The sequence below is a fragment of the Lolium perenne genome, chromosome 4, assembly GCF_019359855.2.
Source record: "Lolium perenne isolate Kyuss_39 chromosome 4, Kyuss_2.0, whole genome shotgun sequence".
Lineage (NCBI taxonomy): Eukaryota > Viridiplantae > Streptophyta > Magnoliopsida > Poales > Poaceae > Lolium > Lolium perenne.
This window is the reverse complement of record NC_067247.2, coordinates 308265619-308271262: the sequence shown is the minus strand read 5'-3', so window position 1 is coordinate 308271262 and position 5644 is coordinate 308265619. Positions and strand designations below refer to the sequence as shown.

Below are 5644 nucleotides of genomic sequence, written 5' to 3'. Positions count from 1 at the left end.
AGTCTTGTATTAGTACTGGCTATATAGAAAAAATAGTATTAGTCTCTGTTCATACATATTTGTTGCTGTTAGTAATGTTTATGTGTGACATGCATTGTTGAAGCAAAACTTTTCGGTTTATTTAAAACCCTTGACCAACTCTTTTATTTAGAACTGGGCAACCTTTGTTTTATGCTTGCAAAACAAAACCTCTACAACTCAACTTTAGCCCTATTGTTTTGCTTAAGTTTTCAAATGATGTGGAATGTGGTTTGCTTCCTATTTTGGATGTTGTGTTATGTGAGCAAACTAAGTTAGGAAAACTGTTTTCTACTTTTCCAAAAATGTTTGAAAATGTTTTGTGAATGTATTTGATGTCAAAGTAATGCTCTTGTCCTCTTTATGATGTTATCTACCAGGGAATACTTAGTTGTGCCATGGTGATACCTAGAGAGGCAATTGCTAAGTCGTGGCACTCTCATACCTTTACTAGGTAAATAAATGGGGTTTTCTTTTAGTTGCTTTGTAGTATCTATAAGTCTTTTGTATGTTAGCCCTTAGTAAAGTGGTTAGCTATTGATTGATGAATGTTGCATGTTTGTTATGTTTGGAGCAATGTGATTGATTGTGTTCCTTTTATATTTTCCGGCGATAGATGCGAACAATTTCGGAGGAGAAGAAGAAGAAGTGGAATCGGACAAGGATTTTATTTGTACTGTGGGAATTCTTATTTGATGGAGTTGAAGAAGTCCAGGGACGAATAAGCCAAGGCAAGCCATCTTTTGATCTCTGATCCGGTGTCTAGTTGGATGTCATTTGTTGATGTTCAAAGCACCTTCATTCTATGTGTGTTATTATCTCTATTTATGTCATCTATGTGTGTTTGCAAGTGGGGTACTCCCTAGTGGTGATGCTCCACTATTTGTCCTTGTGTTATGGGATGCATGGTAGCATGGCCGTGCTATCCCACTTGGTTATCTTGTATGCTCAACTTGAGCATGTTCCATCTCAAGATAGTAACTTACACCACACCCACCCCATTTGTAGTATAGAGGTATCATTGTCATGATCTTGGTGTATTCTCAACTTGAGAGGAGTATGCCGTGTACCATCTTGGAGAATATGTTGGATAGTGACACTCCACTATCTAAGTTGTGTAGTTAGCACCACAAATCTGAGAGTATATTCCTCCTTGTGTTGTCATAATACATGCTTAACTTAAGCAAGTATGATCCACTCCACTACCCCTTTATACCTCATCTATGGCGGGATGACTCTCATCTCGGCCGTAGTGCAATACTAGTTCAACTCATGAAACTATAGGTTGGGAACCCCTCAAGGTTTACCTTGTTGTAAAAGTTTTGAGAAAACCTTGGGTGAGTCGACCTTACCCGAGTGTATGGTTTATAAAAAAAAAGATCTTGTCAAAGATGATTGAGAAAAGAAATGTGGGTGTGACTTGGGTTTTGAGAAAAACGACACATGGTTCTTTGTATTCGCCCGGAACAATTAACCCGCGCAACCACACTACTCCAACGTGGGCACGGGGCTTAGCTTGACGTTTGTTCTTCTTAGCATGAGGCACCGCACAACTATACAAGGGTACGGTTACCCCCGAGTCTGGGTTGTCATGGTTGGGACAATAGTATAACGGGAGGCCTTCGGGGCTGACCCGTCCGGAAGACACTATGGGTCTCCTGGCTTGGCGGTGGAGCCACGCTCAAAGGGAGGTGAGCTGCCACGGTGCCGGGGAGGTACATACTCCATAGGGTAGGACCTCTTGCTAAGTTGAATGGGCGAAAGGCTTCGACTGATTATCCGAGACTCGCATACTTTCGTATGACGAACCGGGGATGATCCCAGCGGATTTATCAGATCTTGTGGGGAAAGTGCGCACACTCTGCAGAGTTAAATCTATTCGAATAGCCGTGTCTGCGGTCATGGACGGTTGGGATGGCCGTTACCGAGCTGTGTCGAGTTTTGGTTTTGAAAATGATTTCCAAAGGAAATGCGTGTGTTGGAAGTACCGGAAGGGTACGGGAAAGATGTTGTGCCGACCATGTGGAGATGGTTGAGGAAAATGAAACAAAAATTGGGTGACCCTTCCTAGTGTTTTCATGTAGAGGAACTCTTCTTCTATAAAGATGTAGAGATGTCATAGTTTAGCTTTTGAAGAATCTTCTTCAATAAAGATATAGAGATGTCGTAGTCTATCTTTTGAAGTATCTTCTTCAATAAAGATATAGAGATGTCATAGGACCACCAAAGTGTCCGCATCACTTGAGATGCCGGCATGCTTTATCCACAAGAGAAACTGATTCTCTTTCACATGCTATATCCACAAGAGAAACTATTCTTCCTCTCTTGTCTCTTTTAGTTAGCTCGGTTAGCATCTTTCTTGATGGTTTGCGAGTACAATTCCAAATGTACTCATGGCTTTGTCCCTGGCTATTTACTTGGCCAGACTTGGAGGAACACGATGGATGAAGAAGGAGTTGACGACGTCTATGCGAGCTAGGAACGTCTTCCCAGTCAGTTGCCTGTAGGGTTAAGGCAGATGACTTGGGCTCTGCGCTGCTGAAGTGATTCCGCTACTCTGATGTTTTAGTTAGGCCCTTCGAGGCTATTATGTAAAGGTTGGTCATGTGACCTTATTGTAATTTTCTTATTCCGTTTTGTAAAGGATGATGTAATTTGATATCAGTTCGGTTATGTGTACACGGCGCACTGATCATGGGATCGTGAACTGTATACATAACAGGGTATTTCGGACAGCTAGTCCGGGGTCCCCACAGAGTCTTGTTCAAGCCCTTGCGGAGATAGAGCCGGTTGGAGGAGTGACAAGCGGTGGAGATGGCTTCGGCCCAAAAGTTATAGCGGGATTTATACTCCGCCATCATAGACCTTGCCATATCCATAAGAGTCTGGTTCTTCCTCTCCGCAACACCATTTTGTTGAGGGGTGTAAGCAGCGGAATATTGATGATGAATCCCCTCATCACTAAGAAAATCATTGAGTGTGTAGTTCTTGAACTCGGAGCCGTTGTCACTTCTTATTACCATAATGAGGAGGTTGTGTTGGCGTTGCACCTCGGTAGCAAATTCAATGAATATTTGTTGGGTCTCATCTTTCGTCTTGAGAAAGTAGACCCAAGTGTATCTTGAGTAGTCATCGACAATCACCAAGTAATGTTTCTTCGCACCAAGACTTGCATGAGTAACGGGACCAAAAAGATCCACATGAAGGAGCTCCAAGATCCTCTTGGAAGAGATTATGGTCTTGCTTGGATGCGGAGAGTCATGCATTTTGCCTTCAACACAAGCCCTACAAACACGATATTTGGCAAAATACACATTTTCCATTAGTCCCACAATATGGTTCCCCTTGTGAAGACTTTGCAAAGTTCTCATGTTGACATGGGCTAGGCGGCGATGCCACAACCAACCCATGTCCGCCTTTCCGAATAGGCACATCGCACTTGACGTGGTGGTCCCCGAAAAGTCCACCACATACAAGTTGTGTTCGCGATACCCAACGAATGCGACTTTTAGAGTCTTGCTCCACAAGAGGACCACAATATCTTTATCAATAAAGACGGCGAAACCCATCTTGCCAAGGGCGGAAACGGAAAGCAAATTGTAACCAAGGGTTTTGACAAGCATGACATCCACAAGAGTAATGTTGTGTGCAACCACAACCTTGCCAAAACCCAATACCTCGGATGTAGAATTATCGCCAAAGGAGACGGTGATATTATTTATGTTGGGCCTCAACTCCTTGACGAGGTTCTTGCCGCCGGTCATATGACTTGTACATCCACTATCAAGTACCCATTTTGAACCTCCGGCGGCATAGTCCTACATGAGATCAATTCTTGGATTTAGGTACCCATTTTTCAATGGGTCCCCTTTTGTTAGCAACAATGGTCTTTGGAACCCAAATAGACCAAGCAACATAACCATCATATGGACCAACATATTTAGCATAAACATCACCATAATAATCTTTAAAGAGAACATAGTGAGGGTTATCTATTCCCGCACCATCATCATTAATGGTGTTGCCCTTTCGGGGTTCACCATTAGCTTTCTCATGTGCGGGCTTGGTCTTTTTCTTGTTTGCCTTTTTAGCCTTGGTATTAAAACCAAGTCCCTCCTTCCCATTGTTTGACCTTTGCTTACTCAAAAGATCATCCAAGGAAAGTTTACTTTGGGGAGAGGAGGTCCTAGCAAGTTCATCTTTCAACCTAGCATTTTCCTCAATTATATTTGCATGATCACATGAAGGAGTGGAGGTACTAGGTATGTCATATGAAGCAAGCCTAATTTGAAGTTGCTCATAAGACTCGGAGAGGAGAGAGTATTCACTCTTCAAGGCTTTGTGAGCCTTGTCTAGTTCATCTAGATCCTTCACAAGTTTCTCATGATCAACACCAAATTTGGCCTTTTCCTTTATAAGCACTTTAGTCTTAGCTCTAGCAAGATCTCTAGCTTTAGTGAGCTTGTTAAGTTTATCTTGAGGTTCTTCAAGACTTTCTAGCTTCTCTTCAAGAGATGCTATAGTTTCTTGACATTCCTCAAGAGCATTTTCAAGAGCATGTATTTCTAGAGAGTCCTCTCTCTCTATTTGGCACTTTTTCTCAAGAGTAGCATTTAGTTGAGCCATACGAACCATGAGACTTGAAACATGCTTCTTAGTGTTACCTTGTAGGTTACTAATGAACTCATCAAACTCTAGCATCTCTTGTTTCACTTTTAGACTAGCGGGGTCAACCCCTAGATCATTAGCAATGTTAGGCATAGAGGGGTTAGGAGATGATACCTCGAAAGATTTAGCCATAAGGCAACTTTCTTCCTCCACATGAATGACCTCATTGGGAGATTCGCTTGTTGATGAAGAGTTAGTAGCGAGGGAGGCAAGGGCAACCAATCCATTTGAGGTTGCATCTTCTTCATCATCAACATCTTCATCTCCGGAGGTGTACTCTTCTTGAGTTGATAGCACAATTGATGTGTCCAAGGAGGACCTTGCCATGAAGCAATGTGCATTCTTGCGTTGAGGGTTCTCATTGGGTGAATCAAAGAGAGAGGAAGAGGGAATGTTGGTGGTGACAATGGCGGCCACTTCTCTTGAGCTTTCCTCTTCATCATCATCACTAGCACTTGCAATCTCATCGGAAGAGTATTCTTCATTAGCCACTAGCACAATTCTTGAGGGCCTCTTGCCCTTCTTGTTCTTGTTGTAGAATTTCTTGTTGAGGGGCTTTGAATATTTGCCCTTTGAGTCTTTGCTCTTGTCCTTGGGAATGAGCCTCCCATTATGAAGCTCTCTATTCTCATAGGGGCATTCGGCAATGAAGTGGCGCTTGTCATCACAATTGTAGCATGATCTTGTCTTTGGACCAAAGCTAGTGAACCCACTTTTGTTGTTCCTCTTGATGTTGTCTTCCTTGGCCTTGGAGGGATCAACCCAAAAAGATTTTGCATGGAAGGCCATGTGATCATGGTAGTGGCATTGCAAATCTTCCGGATAGGACATACTCCAAGATGCCCTATAAGATTCTTGAGGAATCACTTCTTCAACGGAGTTGACCACCAAGGCAAGGTTGGAACCTTTTGCCATCCCAAGAGCACGATTGCGAGAATCATGAGAGGTTTCCTCAAGC

At 42.9% G+C, this 5644-nt stretch overlaps 1 long non-coding RNA gene across 1 annotated transcript; it reads left to right on the top strand.

Annotated features, from left to right (window-relative positions):
• Window positions 1-203: 203 nt before the first annotated feature.
• LOC127296065 (uncharacterized) lies at window positions 204-956 on the top strand. The gene is made up of 2 exons (XR_007848239.2): window positions 204-472; window positions 635-956. It is a non-coding gene; the product is annotated as an uncharacterized lncRNA (long non-coding RNA).
• Window positions 957-5644: the final 4688 nt, after the last annotated feature.